Here is a 25,458-nt window from a genome sequence, read left to right on the forward strand (position 1 = left end):
GCTGTGGCTTAGTGCTGACTTTAATTTGGACAGCTAAAGGTCTGTAAGCTTATGTTTAGTTCATTTTATAATCATCAGCAACTAAAGCAAAAATTTGTTTATATTTTGATTTAGCCTGATGTTTAACATTATTACTCTGATTCTGTGTCATTTGTTATTTCAAAAATAATAGCCTTAGATATGTAATTATTAAAACTTGGTTTAGGATCGAGTTTGAAGTTATCTGTGAATCAAAGTCCTAAATGAACATAAATTAGGAGCTTAAAAATATGATGAAAAATGTGTATGCTTTTTCTCTTGAGAGTTATTTGATCCAGAAAACTTAATCAACTTAGTAAGAGTTAAGAAAATATAACAAATAACTTTTTGTTATTTAAAAAGTGAAGTTGCTCAGTCGTGTCCGACTCTTTGCGATCCCATGGACTGTAGCCTACCAAGCTCCTCTGTCCATGGGATTTTCCAGACAAGAATACTGGAATGGGTTGCCATTTTCTTCTCCATTAGTAAGTAGTCTATCAAATTAGATATTTTTTCAGCTCTATTATAATTTTTTCAAAATGAAAGGGGAGAGAAGTAGATGAATGAGTGGACAAGCTGGCCTCTCTATAATCACCTGAGTTTTAATTTGCAGTTTTTCCTCATCTTGATACTTCTGGAGAGAGCAAACTTAGCTTCTAAGTTTTATCAGTTCAGCTCAGTCATGTCCGACTCTTTGTTGACCCCATGGACTGCAGCGCACCAGGCTTCCCTGCCCATCACCAGCTCCTGGAGCTTGCTCAAATTCTTGTCTATCAAGTTGGTGATGACATCCAACCATCTCATCCTTTGTCATCCCCTTGTCTTCCTGCCTTCAATGTTTCCCAACATCAGGGTCTTTTCTTTCCTTTTTTTTTTTTTCCTTCTTTTCAGTTTTTATTTTTATTTTTTTAAATTTTTATTTTTTTATTTTTATTTTTACTTTGTTTTACTTTACAATACTGTATTGGTTTTGCCATACATTGACATGAATCCATTCTAATGAGTCAGTTCTTTGCATCAGGTGGCTAAAATATCAGAGTTTCAGCTTCAGCATCCGTCCTTCCAAAGAATATTCAGAACTGATTTCCTTTAGGATTGGCTGGTTTGATCTCCTTGCAGTCCAAGGGATTCTCAAGAATCTTCTCCAAAACTACAGTTCAAAAGCATCAATCCTTCAGCGCTCAGCTTTCTTTATGGTCCAATCACATCCATACACGACCTCTGGAAAAGCCATAGCTTTGACTCGATGGACCGTTGTTGGCAAAGTAATGTCTCTGTTTTTTAATATGCTGTCTCGATTGGTCATAGCTTTTATTTCAAGGAGCAGGTGTCTTTTAATTTCATGATTGTAGTCACCATCTGCAGTGATTTTGGAGCCCAAGAAAATAAAGCCTGTCACTGTTTTTTAATTTTTTTCCTCCCATCTCTTTGCCATAAAGTGATGCCATGATCTTAGTTTTTTGAATGTTGAGTTTTAAGTTATATAAGGTCCTATTGAGTCTGAATCTGTACTGTGTACTCGGTCCCAGCATACATCATACAAAAGTAGTTTGACTTAAAATAATTACTGGCTAATGTCTAGTCATTTTTGCATCTTACACTGTCTCAGCTAGGTCCTTAGTAGGAGGAAAATGAGTTGAATCCTTTTAACTGACTTCTGATATCTGAATATCCCCACCAAGCTGGTATGTTGAGATCCTAACCCCAAAAGACAATGGTATAATAGTGTGGGGCCTTAAATCATGAGGATGGAGGTTCCACAGAGTCCCTTGCACCATGTGAAAAGTCCCCAGCTGTGAACCAGGAAGAAGGCCTTTACCCAACCATGCTGGCATCTCGATCTTGAACTTCTCAGCCTCCAGAGTTGTGAAAAATGAATTTCTGTTGTTTATTAGCTACCTGCTCCATTCTGTTTTATTTTGTTATTGCAAGCTGATGGACTAAGACACTGACTTTGTTTTGGGGAGGACAAAAAAGGACAAAACTCAGCATAGTTTTCAGTTGTTTCTAGTCCCATACAGATATGTTTTTATTTGTTTTAATAGTGTATATATCAATATTATTTATTTTCATCAAATATACTTAATTCCTATACTTTTACATGTTTTTTTTTAGTAATCATTATTTTAATGTCTATAATAGTTCATCAACTTGTACCATAAGTTTACATAGGTATTTTCTTGTTAGTGAACATTTTGGTGTCCAGCTCTTGGCTTATCAATAAAATTGTAATGAGCATCTTTTCTGCATACATTTGTTTTTTTTCTGTTCAATTGATTTCTTAGGATACATTTACGGGAGTGAAATACTTAATGTCAAAGAATATGTGGTCTTAAAAAAAATTCTAATTATGAAGTGTTGCTTCCAAACAATTGTATTTTTTGCCTATTGTGGATTATTTATAAATGCATTCTCATATTTCTTAGGTTTTATTTTTATTCTTTAGTACCTTGTGGGTTTTTTACGTTGCTCCCAATATGTAATTAAGTGACAGCTAATGTTTGAATGACTACCAGCATTGTCTTCAGAGAAGGCAATGGCACCCCACTCCAGTACTCTTGCCTGGAAAATCCCATGGACGGAGGAGCCTGGTAGGCTGCAGTCCATGGGGTCGCTAAGAGTCTGGCACGACTGAGCGGCTTCACTTTCACTTTCGTGCATTGGAGGAGGAAATGGCAACCCACTCCAGTGTTCTTGCCTGGAGGATCCCAGGGACGGCGGAGCCTGGTGGGCTCCCATCTTTGGGGTCGAACAGAGTCGGACACGACTTAGCAGCATTGTCTTAAATTTGTTAGATTTAGTCTTGATAACAGCTATTTGAAATGTTATTACTATTATTACCTGCAATTACAAAGGTGAGAAAACTGGGACTTAAGAAAGTTGCATAGCTGGTGAAGACTCCAAGGCCCATGCCCTAAAACAGTAGCTTTAAACTCTTGACTGTAACAGTAACAAATACTTTATATTTTTTAACAAAGTGTGCATCAGTTCAGTCGCTCAGTTGTGTCCAACTCTTTGCGAACCCATGAATCGCAGCACTCCAGGCCTTTCTGTCCATCACCAACTCAATAGGTACATATATACATTCATACATACACACACACAAAACCTTTTGTAAAACAAGTTGAACTTATGATGACACAAGCTGATTTCTGTATTCTATAGATTAGAATTATAGAATATTTTATCTATTCTGTGTAAAAATAATGCTGCTTAAGACACTTATAGTTAAAAGTTCCAGGTTCTGAACTACAGTTCCATTTATGGAATATTGTCCTTTAAGGATGTGTCTCCTTATTGGTACTAAAGATTTACATTTATGTTCAGCTTATTATTTCAATAAAATAGATAATATGAAAAGGTATAGGATTCTCAGGGCAGTGTATTTCAGGGTGGAGTTGTGAGGCATTGTAGAGGAATTAAGATTTGAGTCACTGAAACTAGGTTATAGATAATAAGCGTTACATCATTGTGTCTCATATTTCTTTTGCTGAAGTGCCCTGAATTTATCATTCCTGAATTTGGGAATGTATCCCAAAGCAGCTTGTAAAAAGTATATAATTATTTTGAAATCTGATAAACAATTTCAAAGATACTATGAATATTGCATTTTAGTCAGTAATTGAGTTGTGTTTTCAATATGAAATGAAATGTTTTTAATCATTTATATTAGGAAAAAAGGACAACTTTTACCTGTAAAGTCTTTGTGTATTTATATCTTATGGCATTATATGCCTCTAACTTGTGTGGCACATTTCTGGGAGGAAGTGTACTCTGGTTAGAGGTAGCATTTAGGGTACATTAGGGTGTTGCTCAAGGGCAAGTCATGATTGTGCACTGTAATTACAGCAGATGCCATTTTCAAACAAAAAGTAAGAACGTAAAAATCCAGCAAAGATTAATAGAAACTTTTTGAAGTACAAAAAGAATACAGTGACATTGTAGGAATCTTGGAATGTAGCAGGAAATTACCCATAGAGGAAGTTTTCTTTTTTGCACTCATGTTAAAAGTTTTATAAAGGCAAAAAATACATAGAAAGGATTTTAAGTTTAAGATTTGTTTCTCTAAAAATGTCACACAGATCATATGATTTATATAGACAGTGAGTTACCTGTATCAGAAAGAATAGAATTATGCCAACTGGCACATTATGAAATCTGGAAATCTATTTAGAAAAGAAAAGAAACTCAGATTCTAGTCTCAGTTTTGCCATTTACTTATGTGAGTTAGAGCAAGTCTTTTAGTGTCTGAGCATCTGTGCTCATGAAGACAGTTATCTTTTCTTACCCATAAATTACTTTTTGCATGAAAATTTTATAAAAATGGATTTGTGTATGTATGAGTTTTGATTTACCAATGGGGAGAAGAAGTGTTTTTTAGACGATTGGGAAAAAAAATAGTAAGCAGAGAAGGCAGAAAAAGGAAAGGTTTTAGAAGACTTCAGGAAGAAGAGGAAAGCCTAGGAATTAGAATCGAAATGTCTGGGCCTGTTTGGGGAACTAAATGGTATTGGTACATATAAAAAGTATAGCTAAGTTAAAGATTATTTGTTGTTGTTCAGCCGCTAAGTTGTGTCCAACTCTTTGTGACCCCTGTGGACTGCAGCACGCCTGCTTCTGTCTTTTTTAGATTTGATTTCCACTTTAGGAAATGGGAAAGAGGTTAGTTTAGTGTGAGAAGAGATTTTAATCTATAAATGTTCTATAAATATATCATAGGATTTTATTCTACGATTTATTCTATACATCATATGAATTTTATCCTGATACATTGTTCCATTTTGGATAATATTAATAGCTGAAGTGTATTAAGTATTTTGCTGTATGTCAAACATGAATTATCTCATTTGACCTTTCATTCCAAAGCAGATTATGATTAACTTTCAATTCTTTTTTTTAAAAACCTTTGGTGCACAGAATTAGACTAATGATTATCTTGGTTCATACTGTCATCATTGGTCTATGTATGGACCTCTGTAATCTATTATTTTTACTTTTTTATTTACTTGACAAGTATTCACTTAGTATAATCCAAGAATCAGAACATTGATGATAGCTAAAATCTACCTAACATACTGCTGTTATGTTCCTTTGACCTCTTCCTAAAGGTTACTTTGCCATGTGTTGTGTATTTATCATTTTGTGGCTGTTGTTCAGGGACTAAGTTGTCCATGAGGTTGACTTTGCCACCCCACAGACTACAGCATGCCAGGCTTCTCTGTATCCACTATATCTAGGAGTTTGCTCACATTCATGTCCATCGAGTTGGCGATGCTATCTATCTCATCTTCTGCCACCTGCTTCTCCTTTTGCCTTCAATCCTTCCCACCATCAGGGTCTTGTCCAGTGAGTCGGCTGTTCACATCAAGTATTGGCCAAAGTATTGAGCTTGAGCTTCAGCAGCAGTCCTTCCAGTGAACATTCAGGGTTGATTTCCTTTACTTCCTGTTAAAAAAAACCTTTATCATATATATGTATGCCTAACAGTGTCTCATTAGTTTTGAAATCTATAAAGGGAATATGGGCTTCCCTGGTGGCTCAGTGGTAAAGAATCTGCCTGCCAATGCAGGAGACGCAGGTTCAGTCCCTGGATTGAGAAGATCTCCTGGAAGGAAATGGCGGTGCACTCCAATATTCTTGCCTGGAAAATCCCATGGACAGAGGAGGCTGAAGCTACAATCCATATGACTAAACAACAACAACAAAAGAAATATACTTAGTATATATTAACTCCTGAACTGATATTTTTATGCTCAGTAATGTATCAAGATGTCTGTGTTCTTTTTGTTATTGTTTTTTATTCATTTGCCCTGCCGTGTAATACTCCATTGTGTTACATTACCATAATATAGACAGTCTGTTGTCTGAGAATATTTGAGTTATTTTTAGGTATTTGCTATCATGAGTGTTACCACTGTGAACATTTTTGCAATATTCTAATGCAAAAGTTCTAATGGTAAAAGTTCTCTTTAATGTATTTAAGGTTAAAATAGTTGGATTTAAGTTATGTTGTAAATTTTCAAGTTTACAAGGTAATACAAAACTGTCCCCATGTAGTTCCAATTTGTACTTCTACTGGCAATGTAAGAAAAGGGGTATAAAAACTGCGTTTTTATAACAGATGGTATTTGCTAACATTTTTTTTTTGCTTACTGTGTGACAGACACTGTTCTAAATGCTTACATGAATTAATAAATTTTTAAATTCCCACATCCATCCTATTGGGTACTGTTACATCTGTTTTATAGATGAGGAAACTGAGGCATGAGAGGACTAACCTATTAGTACATGATAGGATTCAGACTTCGTTAGGTCGGGCTTCAGAGGCCAGCCTCTGAGCTGTTGTGATATCTTACCTTTCCAAATGCCCATTTATGGATTCACCTTCTCCTTTCCTTTTCCTCTGTCCCCATCGGTTTCTTGGCCTTTATTTGCTTTTGATAGTGAGTTTTGGTTATTGTTTCCTTATATTATTTTGTGTTAGCATTGTCCATTGTGTAGTTTTCCTTTAAAAAGCAATTTCTTAAAAAACTGAAGTTTTCTCATTTGTAGAAGGAGTAAGATGGTTCAGATGATACCTAGCATTTTGGGCTCTAGTATTTTGTAACTTGACATAATCTCCTATATAGAAAATTTTCACATTTTCTCTTTCTTAAATATTAAGATGTGAAACAGTTTAGTATGCTTTATTCATTGTCAAATTTGATTTAAAGTTAATTCTTTATTTTTAATAGAATATTGTCAGCTTCCCTGGTGGCTCAGACAACAAAGAATCTGCCTGCAGTGTAGGAGACCTGGGTTGGGAAGATCTTCTGGAGAAGGGCATGGCTACCTACTCCAGTATTCTTGCCTGGAGAATTCCATGGACAGAGGAGCCTGGGGGCCTATAGTCAAAGAGTTGCAAAGAGTCAGACACGACTGAACGACTATCTGTACATCAGTAAGCTATTAAGTAGCTAACAAAATTCTGGCATGGACGTGAATGTATACTGATTGCAGCATAGGCTTTTGTGTATACATCTGTTGAGCTGAATGAAATATTTTCCTTTAGTGTTTGTAGGTATTGTTCTTGAGGGGTTTTATTGTTTGTTTGTTTTGTTTTTTTAAGCCAGTTGTCTTTGTAACCTGCTGCCAGTTGCTCGGTAAATGTTTTGTTTTACCCTTTAGATACTGAGTTAAGAGAAAATATTTTAAAATTCTGATTCTAGTGATAGATGACAGTTTATTTGGTTACTATTGAATGACAAAGTTCCAGATATATATATATATATAGTTATATATACTTAATTATCCATATATCTTGCCAGAGTAGTATATTATTATCTCAACCTCAGATCTTGAAGTGTTTAGGTGCTGTAAAAATAGTACTTAGAACTGTTTCAATAAAGAAAAGTCTGTTAATTCAAATCCATCATGTGTGTGCTGTACATTTAGTAGTAGTTAAATGTTTCAGTGCAGTGAGCCCTATAAGGATCAGTCATACATGTGTGTTGAAGTGGTAGGCTGATAGAAACAGCCACACAGATAGAGATCAGGATGTTGGAGCATTTCTTACTAGTCAAATTTAGACCTTTTTCTGGTTTTTACATTGCTCTTAGCTTTGGCACAGTCATTAATCTTGGTTCTGAGTGAAATAGATAAAACAAACATTAATTGAGCATTTATTATATGCCAGAGAAAGGATTGGAACTAAAATTTTTTTAGTTTTCTGGTGTTAAGCCAATAAGCTTTGGGGATACAGATGAGTAAAATCTGAGTCTTTGCCTTCACAGAGTTCTCAGTCTGACACTGGAAATACATGATTGGTTCTTTGGTAATGAAGGACTTGATTCCTTGCTATTGGAAAAGATAGTTCCAGAAGAGTGAGGAAAAACATTGAAAGTAAAAATTACTTCATTTTGGAAAGATATGTTTACGTGTTTTGTATAAAACTTTGTGTGTAGTTCAGTAATCTGGTGATTAAAGTAGCTACAGTCTTGCCTTTCAATCCACTTTGAAGTTTTTATGGTAGGATAGGATTGTGTCTCAGAGAAGACAATGGCACCCCACTCCAGTTCTCTTGCCTGGAAAATTTCATGGACAGAGGAGCCTGGTGGGTTGCAGTCCATGGGGTCGCTAAGAGTCGGACACAACTGAGTGACTTCCCTTTCCCTTTTCACTTTCATGCATTGGAGAAGGAAATGGCAACCCACTCCAATGTTCTTGCCTGGAGAATCCCAGGGACAGGGGAGCCTGATGGGCTCCCGTCTATGGGGTCGCACAGAGTTGGACACAACTGAAGCGACTTAGCAGCAGCAGCAGCAGCAGCAGCAGCAGCAGGAGGAGGATTGTGTCTGAATGTGGACGTGTTAGTCGCTCAGTTGTGTCTGACTCTTTGTGACCCAGCGGACTGTAGCCTGCCAGTCTCCTCTGTCCATGGGATTCTCCAGGCAAGAATACTGGAGTGGGTTGCCAGTCCCTTCTCCAGGAGATGTTCCCCACCCAGGGATTGAACCCAGGTCTCCTGCATTGCAGGCCAATGCTTTACCATCTGAGCCAGCAGAGAAGCTGTGAATTTCTCCAGGCAAGAATACTGGAGTGGGAAGCCATACCCTTCTCCAGGGGATCTTCTTAACCCAGGGATCAAACTCAGGTCTCTGGCATTGCAGGCAGATTCTTTACTGTATAAGCAAGGTAAAAGATTAAAGGACATCCCTGGTGGTCCAGTGGCCGAGACTCCAAGCCTCCAACACAAGAGCCCTGAGTTCAATTCCTGGTGAGGGAACTAGATCCCAGATGCTGCAACTAAGTTAACAGGCTGGAACTAAAGATATAGCATGCTGCAATTTAAAAAGATCTCGCATGCCAGCCACAGTGAAGGTAGAAATCCTACATGGGGCAACTAAGACCTGGAGTAGCCAAAAAAATAAAAATAAATCTTTATAACGAAGGTAAAAGATTTAGTGTCTTAACAACTTAGAGCTGAGAGTAGATGATTATTGTGAACTTAGCCTTTTTATGACTTTAGACTATGTATTATAAATAGTTACATTTATTGATGTTTACTTAAAAGATGTGAAATCTTTCATATATATAAATTGGGCTCCAAAATCACTGCAGATGGTGACTGCACCCATGAAATTAAAAGACGCTTACTCCTTGAAAGGAAAGTTATGACCAACCTAGATAGCATATTCAAAAGCAGAGACGTTACTTTACCAACTAAGGTCCATCTAGTCAAGGCTATGGTTTTTCCATTAGTCATGTATGGATGTGAGAGCTGGACTGTGAAGAAAGCTGAGCACCAAAGAATTGATGCTTTTGAACTGTGGTGTTGGAGAAGACTCTTGAGAGTCCCTTGGACTGCAAGGAGATCCAACCAGTCCATCCTGAAGGAGATCAGTCCTGGGTGTTCTTTGGAGGGAATGATGCTAAAGCTGCAGCTCCAGTACTTTGGCCACCTCATGTGAAGAGTTGACTCATTGGAAAAGACTCTGATGCTGGGAGGGATGGGGGGCAGGAGGAGAAAGGGACGACAGAGGATGAGATGGCTGGATGGCGTCACTGACTCGATGGACGTGAATCTGAGTGAACTCCGGGAGTTGGTGATGGACAGGGAGGCCTGGCGTGCTGTGATTCATGGGGTCGCAAAGAGTCGGACATGACTGAGCAACTGAACTGAACTGGATATATATATCTGATATATATAAATCTAGTATATATAAATAAAATTATATATATTAATGTTTACTTAAAAAGACTTTAATCTTTTCTTTTTTAAAAAATCATTTCTTTGACTAGCAAGAGCTTTGAAATGAGTCATTTGTAATATTTTAGTCCACCTGGGTCAGGTTTTAGTGTAAGAACATTAGCTGTGTTATCAAAGATAGATAAATGGTGCAAGCAGCCTAAATTTGATAGGAAGACAAAGGAGGCATTTTAGATGAAGTACATTGTTGAGGTTCCAAACTCCTCAAGTGATTTGCCATGAACTTAATGAACCTACTGTAAGTTTTCTCTGTTTATTCTTAATTATTACATTAAAAACTATAGATTTTTATGGGCAGAGAGGTCAAGGTAGAAGCATTGAAGGGTTTACATACACATGCTGTTTTGTCATTGTCTCTCATCAGCCTACATAATCTTGAGAATTTTTCTCTATTGTATGCTAAAGAGCTTTCAGAAGTTTGTGGCAGATACTGGTAAAGCAAGCAAAAAGTAGTTCTCATGTTGCTGTGTTTCCTCAGAAATTTCATGTGTGTATACAGTCTTACTTTGAAATAATTTTAGACCTAACAAAACGATAAGAAAAAATGTACCAAGAATATTCACCTATTCTTCGACTGGCTTTCTAAAATGTTGGTATCTTAAATAGCCAAACAGGAAATTAATATTGGTAATAATATTATCTACAGACCTTATTTCAAGTTTTATCAGTTGTCCTACTGGTGTCCTTTTTTCTAGTTCAGGATCCAATCCAGCATTGCGTGTTGTAGCAAGTATTCACGTCTCTTGGTTTCCTGTAATCTGGAATAGTTCTTCAGTCTTTCTTTCATAATTTTGAAACTATTTTGAAGAATACTGATCAAGTATTTTGTAGAGCGTTCTTCGGTTTGCATTTATCTGATGCTCAGTCTTGATTAAATTGAAGTTAAACGTTATGGGCGGCAGTACTATAGAGTGAAGGTGTGTTCGTGCTTCAGGGGGTCTATGATGGTGATACATAGGATACAAAGTTCCTATGATAGGAACTTCGATCATTTGGTTAACGTGATGTCTGCCAGGTTCTCAGTCAGGGCTTCCGTCAGTTGCTTCTTGTTCTGTAGGTTGGCACAGATGGACATTATGACTTAACCAGTGTGGATCCTTGCGAGTGTCCCCCGAGGCTTTCCAAAGGCATTGTGCATACCTGTCTGGGGCCTAGGTTGGGGACACTATGGCAGTCATGAGTGTCCACTGGAAAGGGCTGTCTCCAGGGTCCCTTAGAGCAACCCATATAGGCACCATGATGCATACCCTGCGAAGAGGCTGTTTGCAGCCATGGTACACCAGGCCCCCTCGGGGAAAAGAGCACAGTCAGCTTAACTGACTGCAAATGAGCACTTCCGTTTTGTCTTCACAATGTGTTCTACGTTCATTTGATATTTTCCCTGCCACAGCTTTAGAGTCATTGCATTTATCCAAGGAACTCTTAATTTCTTTTATTGGAGACTTATACTGAGAAACTGTTCCCTGAGTAGTAGGTGTGCTTATGGGCTTGCCACATGGTGCGGTGGTAAAGAATCCACCTGCCAGTGCAGCAGATGCAAGAGATGCAGGTTTGATCCCTGGGCCAGGAAAGATCCCCTGGAGTACGAAATAGCAACCTACTCCAGTATTCTTGCTTGGAAAATTCCATGGAACAAGGAGCCTGGTGGACTACAGTCCGTGGAGTTGCAAAGAGTTGGACGCGACAGATGTGCTTATTGGCATTGGGGTGAGGCTGGTGGAGCAGACCCCATTTTACAGATGAAGAGAGCTAAGCTGAAGGTTAAAAGTCAGATAAAAGGGATTGAGTTGGGACATAAGCTCAGGCCTTTTCAGTCCAGAGTCCAGATTCTTTCCACTTGTTCCCCTGTATCTCTGCAGTTCCTTCCTTACACTTCTCATTTCCATTAATTCTACTATTTGTCTTTTCTGGCACAGATAGGCACACTCTAGTTCTTAAAATTCAAGGAAATTATTAAATAGTATAATATTTCAAAACAGAAAATAGTCTTTACAGTTTGAAAAAATATTTTATTATATGCTTACTGTGGTTAAGGCATTATGGTGGACATTGGTAGTATTTGAGTATGTGCTTATATGTTTTGGGAGGACATCATGCTGAGAATTTTGTTTGTTTATTTTACAGTGGTATTTTTTTCCCTTCAATAAATAGCTGAGGGGTTGAGGTAGATTAGGGGTTGGGGCTGTTGTGAACTGATTCATTGTCCAAGAATCTAAATGGCTTAGAGATTTATATATTATATATAAATCATGCTAAATAAATATATAGTATTTAGGTTAATATATATTTATACATGCCTCTTTTTAATGTACTGCCACTTAATAATTTTAGTAATATTATGCGACCATTTAAACAATATCTGTTGGCTGAGCACACTTAAATAAACACTTTATTGTTGCTTCTAATTTTTGCATTAACTTCTTGAGTTGATACTATTTTCCCCATATTCCACGTAAGCAAAGAGAAGTGACTTGCCTAAGATCAGAAAATGTAATAAATATCATAAAGTGGTTTTAAATCCAAGTTTAATGCCTATTGTGTGAAGCACTGTTTGTGTTATATTTGTCTTCACACTTTCAGAGTGTCCCTTAGTTCTCTTGTTGAGGGTGTGATGAAAAAGTTTATTCTGTTTACCTACATATGGGGTTTTGAGCTCATTCTGCCATGGTTGGAGGCCCAGTTCTGTCACTTATCAGTTTCGTGATCTTGGAGTTTTTTTAAATCGTGTGTAAAATGAGGGTGATAATTCTATCTGCTTTGGAGGGTTATCTTGAGGATTAAATATTAACTCATGGAAAGCATTGAACTGTGCAAATAGCAGGTGCTGAAGTGGTAGCTACCTGTTAATAATAGTAGGGGTAACAGTAGAAGTAACTGATACATTGCAAAGAAACATCAAAAATTCAACAGTAGAAAAACACCAATAATTGACAGGTATTATGATGGACTACTTGGGATAATTTTGTGACTATTGGATAATTCATAGAATCAAAGAAATTGGGAATGAGAAAGGGATTTGATTAAATAGCACCTTTATCTCTGATTTTTTTGAAAAAGGGTACTAAGGCCATAATGATAAAGTAACTTGCCCAAACTGTTAAAGTTGCATTGTATCACTCTCATTGGAAACTTTGACTTTATGGCTGTTAATTCACTGTTCTTTCCACTACAGATTTTTCCCCTAGTCTCTGTTAAGGGAAATAATTTATGTGGGATATCATTCTCTTCTTTATTTTTGGAGTCCTTGATACCTACTGGTATCAAACAGTAATTCCTAAAATATAGCCAATTAAGTTGGAAGATAATACATGATTTGCCTCTTTAGAGGGGTTTAATAGGAACAGCAGATAAATAAAAGAGCATCTCTGAAAGCGTGGTTTAGTTCCTCTTGCTGGGCAGCAGAATGTTGGCATGAAATAGTTTATTTTTAGCTTTAGGGTGAGTTCTTTATTAATTTTTAGAAAAGTGAAAAACAGATGCAAAGAAGATAATGATCATCTATATTCTTATCCAGAATTAATCGCTAACTTAGTGTATTAAAAAGCAGAGACTTCACTTTGCCAACAAAGGTCCATACAGTCAAAGCTATGGTTTTTCTAGTATTTATGTTCTGTTGGATGTGAGAGTTGAGTGATAAAGAAGGGCAAGCACCTAAGAACTGATGCTTTCAAATTACTGTCCTGAAGAAGACTCTTGAGAGTCCCTTGGACTGCAAGCAGATCAAGCCAGTCAGTCCTAAAGGAAATCAGCCCTGAATATTCATTGGAAAGACTGATGCTGAAGCTGAAACTCCAATACTTTGGCTGCCTGATGTGAAGAACTGACTTATTGGAAAAGACCCTAATGTTGGGAAAGATTAGAGGCAGGAGATGAAGAGGACGACAGAGGATGAGACGGTTGGATGACATCACCGATTTGATGGACATGAGTTTGAGCAAGCTCCGGGAGTTGGTGATAGATAGACAGGGAAGTCTGGTGTGCTGCAGTCCATGGGGTCACAAAGAATCAGACACAACTGAGCAACTGAACTGAACTGAACTGATGCCCGTTTCCTAAAATCAATGAGAAATGTATTCTTTACACCTTAACTGTAATCTTTTACTTATTACAGCTTTTAAAGTAAAAGCTTGTACATTATAATTTGTCTGATGATGATTAAAATTCGTTTGGTGATGTCTGTTTTCATTTCAACATTACCTGTTTTTAATTTCACTTGAGGACCATGACTTGTAGTTTATAAGAGCCTTAATAGCACGCTGTTTTAGTTGTTAAAACTGAACATTTTGGGGGGCAGGGCACAAAGTGGTATTAGGCTTTGTATAAATGTGTTGTGTTGTCAAGGAGGACATGTTTACTTTGTGAAATTACAATTACAGATTTGAAACGTTTCTTTGCAGAAGGGGGAGTCAAGATCATGTAATCATTTTTTAAAATCATGTTTAAAGTAACTGCTATACACCTACATTTAGATTGATAAAATTATAGAAAAATGAAAACTATAATTGATAAAGAATATTCCAAATACTGTTCTTACTTTTACATAAATGAAGCTGGGGATAAAGAGCGACTTTTTTCTTTACTTTCACAGCTTTTTAAATTGCAGAGAACTACAACAACATAAATTTTAAATTCTTGTTCAGTCACTTATAAGTAAGTCATTTATGCTTACTTAACCTCTTGACACTTTAGTTTCCTTATTATTATATAGGATTAACACCATTTTGCAGGGTTATTGTTGGAATTAAAAATAATAATTTTACTCCAAATAGATTGGGTATATAGTAAAAGCCACATAGATTTTGCTGTTAAATGTTGTTAGACCTTGGATTGCTTTGCTTCATTTTGGTACTTTGATTGTTTTTGTGATTATAAAAGAAGAGAATAAAGGTAACCTCTGACTCTGCTACTAAAGAATAGCCATGATGACATCCAGCATGTTGTGAATTTTTTTAAGTTATATTATGCACATTTTATCTTATTATTTCTCTAAAACTGGGTCTTCAGGATTTGGCCTCTTACCAAATATAAGTGAAATATGAGTGAAATATATAACTCTTGCAGAGTTTTCAGCAAGAGTCATATGACCGGACTTATGTTTTTGTTTTTATTTTTTTGACCACACTGCACGTTGTGTATGAGATCTTAGTTCTCCAACCAGGGATCAGACCTGCACCCCTTGCCTTAGAAGTGTGGAGTCTTAACCACTGGACTGCTAGGGAAGTCCCTTAGGTTTTTTAAAGATCACTCAAATGTTCTTGGCTTCTAAATATACTAAAAACACTTTTATTTTTAAGTTACCTTCTTCTTCCTCAAAAAAGTCCATTGATATTTTAAACTGAATTTCCAGTAGATAAACAGAATTTAGACAGAATTGTCATCTTTGTAATATTGAATTTTGCTTTTAGAAAACATAAAATGTGCTTTTATCTGTTCAGGTCATTTATGCTCTTCATGAACATTTAAAAGATTTCTTTATATTGATCCTGTACATTTCATTTTAGTAATTTTATGTTTTATTGTTGTGGGTTCTTTTTTATAATCTTAACTCACTGGTAAAGAAGAAAGCCAGTTAATTTTTATGTATTTTTTATATTCAACTGCTACACTGTGCTTTCTTGTTTTTTTTTTTAATAGACCTTATTTTTTAGAGAAGTTTGAGGTTCACATTGCAAAACTGAGGGGGAGGTACAGATTTGCCACACACTCCCTGCCCAGACAGGTACCTAACTGTCATGTTGTCAACATCTCCCACTAGAATGGAACATTATTACAATTTATGAACCTACACATCAATCATCATTATCATCCAGAGTCCATAGTTAACATTTAGGGTTTATTCTTGGTGTTGTAGCATAGTAATCACAGTTGTTTTCAATTTTTAGTTTGGTAATTCCAACATCTCTACCATGTCTGAGTCTGGTTCTGTTCCTTTGTTTCTTTAAATTGTTACCTTTTATTATGATATGCCTTGTAATTTTTTCTTGATAGCCAGACATGGTGTATTGGCTCAAAAGCTATAAATAGGCTTTTAGTAATGTGGTAAGGTGTGTGTGTGTGTAGGGGATGGGTAGGGAAGTGTTTTAAGCTCTGTTATTGTGTGTGTGTGTGTGTGTGTGTGTGTGCGTGTGCACCCATGCTCTCAGTTGTGTCTGACTCTGTGTGACCACATGGACTGTAGCCTGCCAGGCTCTGTCCATAGGATTTTCCAGGCAAGAATGCTGGAGCAGGTTGCCATTTCCTTCTCCAGGGGACCTTCCCCACCCAGGGATCGAACCCGTGTCTTCTGCGTCTCCTGCATTGGCAGGCAGGTTCTTTACCAGCTGAGCCACAGGGGAAGCCCCCTAGTTCTGTTATTAAGTTTCAGTCTTTTTTTGCTCCAGCTTTATTGAATTATAACTGACAAGAATTCTTTATACTTAAGATTTACATCTTAGTGTTTTGACATCTGTATACATTATAAAATAATCACAGCAGTCAGTGTAATTAACATATCTATCACAGCATATAGGTACTTTTTTTCTTTTTTCTGTTAAGAACATTTAAAATGTACAGTTAGCAAACTTCAAGTATATAATTCAGTATTGTTAATTATAATCACATTGCTGAACATTTGGTCTCTAGAACTTAGCTTTTTGTGATCCTGTGTCTCTGGATTGTGAACTTCTTAAATGCTGTTTCTCCCTCACGCCTCTTAAGGAGGACAGGATGGCTGAATCGGGCTGTTGTTGGATATTTGTTTACCTTCCTTTAGGTCAGTTAGGTTCTGATACAACTTGAGGTGGTTATTGTTGTTTTAGTCAACCAGTTGTGTCTGACTCTCTTGTGACCCCATGGACTGTAGCCCACCAGGCTCCTCTGTCCCTGGGATTTCCCAGGCAAGAATACTGGAATGGGTTGCCATTTCCTTCTCCAGGGGATACTCCTGACCCAGGAATTGAACCTATGTCTCCTGCATTGGCAGGTGGATTCTTTACTTCTGAGCCACCAGGAAAACCCATTTAGGAGGTTAAACTCTGGTTAAGTAATTTCTCCTGAAGTCAAGCTTTGTTAAGAACAGTGTGCTCCAGTGTATTTCAAAATTCCCTCTTCTGGAAAAATGAGGGAATTTTCCCTGATATTCTCTGTGAGGACTTGTTAGAGTGCCAGGAGGGAAAACTAACAGAAGTGTGGGGTGCATTTTGAAGACTGAATTTTTAAACTCAGAATTGTTCACTCTCCGTCTCCAGCAGCTCATCAACACCCTCGTCCCCTGCAGCAGCACTGTTTCCCAAAGAGCTCTCTGCCCTCAGGCTTCTGATCCGATTAACTGTCATTCTCTACAATCTCTGCCTCTTCAAGGTTGGGGGCAGTAGTTTGCCCTGTGACCTCACTTTTATTACTGATCCCAAGAAGTGTTGATTTTTCAGCTTGTTAAGCTTTTTACTTGTTAGCATAGATTGGTGGCTTCCAAGCTTCCTATGGGCTGGATTGGAAACAGAATGTCCTTATTTTTCTAATGAAAAATTTGTGTTAAAAGTGATCACACAATTTTAAATAAGGATAATTTTAAAATATGTACTTCATTTCTCTTTTCCTCCCTCACTCCTCTTTAATCATATTACTATAATATTAATGTTTTAACTTCCTCAGAAATGTCCTATAGCTGGCTGTAAGAAGTGCCTCATATTTTCACTTAGAGGTGTGTAGTAATTATGGAGCTTTTAATAGCCTTTACATATCAGGTAAGTATTTTTCTGTATTAACTTTGTCGACAAAGGTCCATCTGGTCAAAGCTATGGTTTTTACAGTAGTCCATGTATGGATATGAGAGTTGAACTGTAAAGAAAGCTGAGTGCCAAAGAATTGATGTTTTTGAACTGTGGTGTTGGAGAAGAGTCTTGAGAATCTCTTGGACTGCAAAGAGATCCAACCTGTCAATCCTAAAGGAAATCAGTCCTGAATATTCATTGGAAGGACTGATGCTGAGGCTGAAACTCCCAATACTTTGGCCACCTGATGTGAAGAACTGACTCACTGGATGCTGGGAAAGACTGGGAAAGACCCTGATGCTGGGAAAGATTGAAGGCAGGAGGAGAAGGGGACAACAGAGGATGAGATGGTTGGATGTCACCACTGACTCAATGGAAATGAGTTTGGGCAAGCTGCAGGAGTTGGTGATGAACAGGGAAGCCTGGCGTGCTACAGTCCATGGGGTCGCAAAGAGTCAGACAAGACTGAGTAACTAAACTGAACTGATTTCTGTAGCAATATACATTCTTTCAAGAATATTTTCAAGAGTTAATGTTGAAATTTTTTTTAGCATCTGTTCAAGGTAGTAAAGTCTTTCTGAAACAATGTCTTCATTCCCAGATTAGTTTCTTTTTCAGCATTTGAATCTTGGGCTACAAGCTATGTAAAATAGTGTTTTCCTACTTTATTACATTTATATTTAAAACTCTGCTCATGTTTCTATGTGTTTTTATTTTTAGTACACATTATTATGTTGCTATCTGTGTTGTCTATCATGCTCTTTTAGATGGTGAACTCCTTGAAGAAAGTGGTGTCCTTTGCAGAAAGTAGTCTTCAATAAGAAAAAGCACTATCCCTTCCTTCATGTTTCCTCTTCTTCCTAATTTACCTCCATTCATCCTTAAGCTCTTATAAGATCCAGAGTGCACTTATTTCCTGGGAAGACAAATCACTCTGAGATCCTCGGTAGTCTTCCCTGAATGACACGTAGTTGAAACAAGTTTTAATTTATATCTTTTGGGTTTTGCTTGGATTGTAAGAATATACTTGCTTGCAACTCTCAGTGTTGTTAGAGTTGGTTTTGGAGGCTCTTAGGCTTATCTGTCCTAAGTTAAAATTACTTGACCACAAGGGTGCAGGGGAATGACTGCTTCTGGAGGAAGGGGCTCAGGAGAAAGGTAGAGGAAGCTAGAGAACGAAATTTTCACATTTTAATCTTGCTTAGTACTAAAAATTGTATAAAACAAATATTGTCTTCACAGAGGCTTATCAGTGTGGCATATTTAAAAGTAAGATGGGGTTGTATGTTTTTCTGTTTCTTTACTCAACAATTACATACATATTGGTCACTAACTATATCTCTAATTACATTCTACTCAGTACAGTAGTAAATGAGGAAAACAGCACCCCTGCCCACGTGGAACGTAAGGTGAGGTGGAGTCGCTTTGAGTCGTGTCCGACTCTTTGCGACCCCGTGGACTGTAACCTACCTGCTAGGCTTCTCTGTCCATGGGATTCCCCAGGCAAGAATACTGGAGTGGATTGCCATTTCCTTCTCCAGGGGGTCTTCCCGACCCAGGGATTGAACCCGGCTCTCTCACATTGGAGGCAGATACTTTAACCTCTGAGTCACCAGGGAAGCAGGGCAACATAAGTTGGAACGTGGAACATAAGTTCTGTTAATAGGAGATAGACAATAAATACCTAAAGAAGTAAATAAGATACTTTCAGACAGTCATAAGCATTATGAGGGAAATAATGCCAAGAAAAGAAATAGAGTGTAATACATAAGAGTGGAGGGAAGCTGGATGTTGGAACTAGTTTAGATTCAGTTCAGTTCAGTCGCTCAATCATGTCCGACTCTTTGCGACCCCATGAATCGCAGCACGGCAGGCCTCCCTGTCCATCACCAACTCCCGGAGTTCACTCAAACTCATGTCCATCGAGTCAGTGATGCCATCCAGCCATCTCATCCTCTGTCGTCCCCTTCTCCTCCTGCCCCCAATCCCTCCCAGCATCAGAGTCTTTTCCAATGAGTCAACTCTTCGCATGAGGTGGCCAAAGTATTGGAGTTTCAGCTTTAGCATCAGTCCTTCCAGTGAACACCCAGGGCTGATCTCCTTTAGACTGGGTGAGTCTAATTTGAGGAGGGTTCGTGTTATCTAACACTTAAGGAGGAAACCAATAGAATATCTCAGGGGAGTCGCCAAGAAAGTGCAGAGGATCTGGAGTAGAGGGAAACCATTTAAAGAGCAGAAAGAATGCTGTTGTGGTTGGAGACAGTGAGTGAGCTAGGAGAGGTAGTCAGAAAAGTGCTGTTTTATGCCTTTTATAAGTCATGGTAATGAGCTGTTAAAAGATTTTAGATTGCCACGCTATTTTAAATCAGTTGTTTAGTTATGTATATTGAATTCTTGAGTTAGTGCTTTCTTTTGCAACTTAATTTTTAAAATTATCTAAAGCTGAGTACGAGAGAAGGCAATGGCACCCCACTCCAGTACTCTTGCCTGGAAAAATCCCATGGACGGAGGAGCCTGGTAGGTTGCAGTCCCTGGGGTCGCTAAGAGTCAGACACGACTGAGCAACTTCACTTTCACTTTTCACTTAATGCATTGGAAAAGGAAATGGCAACCCACTCCAGTGTTCTTGCCTGGAGAATCCCAGAGGGGCGGGGAGACTGGTGGGCTGCCATCTATGGGGTCGCACAGACTTGGACACTACTGAAGCGACTTAGCAGCAAAGCCAAATACAAGAGTAACCTGGCTGTATTGCCTGAAGTGATAGGGAATAAAGTATTCTGAATAGAATTTATATGACAGATTTTAGTCAATTTATTCAAAATGAAGATTAGTTTTATAGTTTATTAATATTCTGAGTAAATGATTATTCCCCAATACAGCTACACATCAAATCTGCTTCAGAAAAGTTTAAAATTCCTAAGCATTCCTAAGCCTCATCCTTTTGGAATCAAGGCAGAAGACCAGTAGACTTCGGGAGTCTGTTTTTTAAAAAGTTCTCCATATAATACTTAGAGAATGAACATGAGTTTTGGAACCTCTGAACCAATGTTTTTTTTAATAGTAACTTTATGGAGATATCATCCATATAGCATACAATTCACTGATTTAGAGTGTAAAATTCAATGGGTTTTGGTATATTTGCAGAGATATAGTCATCATTGCATTTAATTGTAGAACATTCCCAGCACACCAGAGGAAATCCCATCCCTCTCTGCTGTCTCACCGTTTGCCCTCAACCCTCTCCCTAGCTCTAGACAACCACCATTCATACTTTGTCTCTGTGGATTTGCCTGTCTGGATATTTCATATAAATGGAATCATATAATACACGGTACTTCTATGACTAGCTTCTTCATTAGCATAATGAATTTTTTGTTTGATTCTTTTTAGAAGAAAATTTTTGTTTATACAATGATTTTTTTTCAAAAGAGATGAAGTACAATTATCAGAAAAAAAGCAACTGAACTGCTAAAATTGGTATTTAATATCTTAAGATTTTTAAAATTAGTTAAGTAAGTTATAGCAAAATACCATGTAACAACAGTTGCTAAGTCCTGTCCAACATCTTCAACCCCGTGGACTGAATGAAGCACGCCAGGCTTCCCTGTCCTTCACTATCTCCAGAGTTTGCTCAAACTCAGATCCATTGACTCGGTGATGTTATCCAACCACCTCATCCTCTGTCGCCCACTTTTCCTCCTGCCTGAAGTCTTTCCTAACATCAGGGTCGTTTCCATTGAGTCGGCTCTTTGCATCAGGTGGCCAAAGTATTGGAGCTCCGTTTTAGCATCAGTCCTTCCAGTATATTTTCGGTATTGATTGCGTTTAGGATTGACTGGTTTGATTTTCTTGCTGTCCAAGGGATGCTGAAGAGTTTTCTCCAGCACTGAACCAGTGAAATTTTTGTCTGGAGCAGGTATGGCCATTAATTCCTGGTCACTCATGTGCTTATTATTAAAGAATTTGTTGGATTTTGCACTTTTTGTGTTTCATGTTTAAGACCAAAGTGTAATGAAAATAAAGTGACGTTTAGGGACTTAAAGATAAAGTACTAATTGGTTACTGGAAGTTTCTTATTTCTTGCAATATGTTGGAGATCCTAAATGCTGTGTTTATTTGCATAGTTTTTCAGTTAAAAAGAAGTACAGTCATTAAAGTGTATAAAAACTTTTTATTTCTGTTCAACTAAAGATTCACTATTTAAGAAAGAAGATGAAAACTGCAGGTGAAACCAGTCCACATAGAAATGAACCAGTATTTAAGAAATCAAGGGACTTGATATAGGCAGGATTTCCAGCTTCTCTGAAAAGCTCAAAACATTTTCCTAATACTGAACTTGCATTCCTGCAAGGCAGCTGCTAGAATGGAGTCTTATATATTCCCTTTAGATGGCCAGAGTTCCCACCACTACAAGTATTATAAGCACTTAAAGTAATCTTCATTCATTTGTTTTTGACCTTTACTTTAAGATCTAAGATACTATTAGAGGTGTCTTTATAGGCTGAATCTTGGGTCTTCTGTGAAATGAGAAGAGAGAAAATTCAAACATTTATTTATAGTTAGTAATCACTTTTAACAGTCTTAAAATGATTTAACAGAAAGGTATTAACAGAATCTGAATTATTACTTTAATTCTCTATTCCTAGAGAAATGAGTATTCTACATTTAATGTATCAGTCCATTAGTACTTTTGCATTCAAATCATATTTCCGGTAAATTAGGCTTCTCTTTGGCATTTTAAGACAAAACCATTGTGTTGGTTTTCATTACATTGTATTCCTCAAGTTTTCCTATCTTGGTACTCTGACCCATATCACTTGACTCCTTTCTTCTTCCTTAAAAGGAGGAGTATTTCTCCCAAAGTTTAGTCTCGGTATGGTCTGCTTTTCTTTTTTACAGGCTTTTAATGCATTTTTGAAGCTTCCATTACCAGAATTAGTGGTAATTAAAAAATTATTGCTCTTAATGCTTATTCAAGTTAGTTGTATTGTGATTTCTTTGAGAATGGGCTGTGTCTTACTCATTTTTTGGATACTTTTTGTTTAATATATTTATTTGCTTGTAAAAGACATCCAGTCATTCTTCCTTATTTCTGATTTTTTAATCAGACATCTATTATATGCTTGGAATTGTTGAATTACTTATGTTCTCCATGGCTTTTTAGTCATTTCCTTTGAGTGTTCCCACTACAATTGATGACAACTCTCATTCTAGATTGATGACAGACTCTTTTCTGCATCCTTTACACTCTGGACCATTACTGGACTGAATCTTTACAAGCTTACAATCTTGGAGATTATTTTTGACTCCTGTATTTTTTGTATCCTCTCCTTATTTTCATGAAATTTGATTTGTTTCAAAGAATAAATTGAGGATTCTACCTTGAACTTCTATCTGTAAAGACACTGTTGTATTCCCAGGTTTCATTATTGAAATAGCATTTGGATTCAAATAACATCTTCCTAGCTGCCTTTCTCTGCTTTCTGAATCTTCCCAAGTTTCCTGATTGATTTTTCCATATAGTTACTCTTAGATATCCATTTAATTGGCTTCTCAGGTGATACTAGTGATAAAGAATCTGCCTGCAATGCAGGTGAGGCAAAAATTGCAGGTTTGATCCCTGTGTCGGGCAGATCCCCTGGAGGAGGAAATGGCAACCCACTCCAGTATCCTTGTCTGGAAAATTCCATGGAGCAAGGAGCCTGGCAGACCACAGCCTTTGAGGTCCCAAAGTGTTGTACATGTCTGAACATGTACATATACACACCAGTTTAATTATATCCTCCCTGCACAGAAGCCTAGAATAGCTCCCTTTTGAATATGCAAGGCCTTCACCAGTAGGATTCCTGTTTAGTCTAATTCATTTTTGTTGTCTTCAGTAATCTTCCAACTCAAGCAAGAAGTTATATTGCATACTCTTACGGCCTATTTTATGACATGCAACCCATTTTGAATAATTTTTTATCTTATTTTGAATCCCAGCCCATGTTACCTTCTTTAATATTGTAGTGGTCATCAGTTTTATTATGTCAGTTCAGTTAAGTCGCTCAGTTGTGTCCGACTCTTTGCGACCCCATGAATCGCAGCACACCAGGCCATCCTGTCCATCACCAACTCCCGGAGTTCACTCAGACTCACGTCCATTGAGTCAGTGATGCCATCCAGCCATCTCATCCTCTGTCGTCCCCTTCTCCTCCTGCCCCCAATCCCTCCCAGCATCAGAGTCTTTTCCATTGAGTCAACTCTCAAGTATACCTCAATTCTTCTTCTGTTAAGAGCTCTCGATTGGGGGGAGGGGCGGAAATCATCCCTTCATGTTTAGGCCTTTAGGTTTGAGTGGGTTCATGGATGTGCTTGGTCTAGGACAGACAAATGAGAGACAGTGAGACTCAATTCTAGGACTTTTGAATGCTGAGAAGAGACATTCTCTGCCGCACCTATAAAAATTATGCATTTCTAGAGCTAATTGGGTTGGTGGAGATACATAAGGAAGCTTAACCAGAGCCAACTTTACAATGAAGTCAGTTTTATTTAAAATTAAAACCCTTCCTGTTTGAAACATTATCAGCATACTTCAAACAGCTCAGTAGCAGGGATCCTGGTAACTTCCCGTATTAACATTTGTGTATTATGTCCACATGCAGCTAGTTGTGTGTGTGCGCACATGTGTGCGTATGTGCACATGCGAGAGAAGTTACTTAATGTACAGGAGTCAGCAGCTTTTTGGAACTCTGAAAAATGAGATTAAAAGATTTATTTTTGAGTAAATGAATACATATAAATGTGAGTATCATTTTTTATCAGTGAGCTATATCAACCATGCATTTGCTTGGTTGTAACAGTGATGAAGAGCATAGGATTTCTATTCGGACCTTTGAATCCTTGCTCTGTCACTTACTATCTATGTAATTGGATATGGAAAAATTGAGGAGCTAAAAAACTTCACCACAAGGGAAGAAAAAGTAGTTTGGAAATTGAATCTTAGTTATTTTAGTCTAACTGGAGAAATAGTATTGAGGGCGTCTTTGTTTTGATCCCCAAGAGGAATCCCTGTACCTTCCGTTAATTGGCAGGTGCCAGACTTTCTCCTCAGAAGGCTTGATTTGGAGGAACATATGTCCTGTCTTCCCACTTTTAAATTCTACTCTGCCAACAGAAATTATCTGGCACTTCTTATAAACTTTCTCACCTGCTCTCTGTCCCCACAACTCCAGATACATATCAGATGGTTATTTCTAAATGTTCTGTCACAGTCCACTTTCTAAATAAGGTTTTACTAGAGTTTTTTTGCCACATCAGTGACATTTCAGTTGAGATGTTGTTGGGAGATGGTTTGCTTGTTGAAAACAGCAGTGTTCTCACATTAGAACTTATACTATTAAAAATACATGTGTAAGAAACTTTAGTCTTAAACAGTTAGAATATTATTATAATTTAAGTTACATATAATTAGGTAATATCCGTTTTCTGATCAATGATACCAGTCAAGTGAATTATATTGAGCAAGCACTTCCTTCTGTAAGTGTGTCCCCATCTACTTAGCAATTTCTCTTGTTTTGCATAATGAAGACCTAACCAAATCTTCTCTCCTATGAAAATGACTCTGGGTTAGGCTCTGGTCCTCAGGAGTTTTGGTGGAGATAGAATGTCCGCTGTGTTAGCAGGTGACATCGCGTATTGTACGTGCCTGTGTGCTCAGTTGTTTGCAGCTCTTCTCTATCCATGGAGTTCACCAGGCAAGAACACTGGAGTAGGTTGCCTTTGCCTCCTCCAGGGGGTCTTCCCAACTCAGGGACTGAACCCATGTCTCTGTGTCTGCTCCATTGGCTAGTGGATTCTTTACCACTGGTGCCAGCTGGGAAGCTCACGAGGCAGCATTGCTGACTGGTAAATGGCATTTGCCTTGGGAGGATTGTGAATGACCTAAATATATATACCTGGTGG

At 37.7% G+C, this 25,458-nt stretch overlaps 1 protein-coding gene and 1 non-coding gene across 2 annotated transcripts in view; one reads left to right on the top strand and one right to left on the bottom strand.

Moving 5' to 3' along the window:
* Nucleotides 1–25,458, top strand: part of SPRED1 (sprouty related EVH1 domain containing 1) — a 124,435-nt gene that overhangs the window by 11,230 nt on the left and 87,747 nt on the right. The window lies entirely within an intron of this gene.
* LOC138444468 (small nucleolar RNA SNORA70) lies at nt 10,962–11,092 on the bottom strand. Its single transcript, XR_011258493.1, has one exon. It is a non-coding gene; the product is annotated as a small nucleolar RNA SNORA70 (small nucleolar RNA).

This window comes from Ovis canadensis, chromosome 7, assembly GCF_042477335.2.
Source record: "Ovis canadensis isolate MfBH-ARS-UI-01 breed Bighorn chromosome 7, ARS-UI_OviCan_v2, whole genome shotgun sequence".
Classification (NCBI taxonomy): Eukaryota; Metazoa; Chordata; class Mammalia; order Artiodactyla; family Bovidae; genus Ovis; species Ovis canadensis.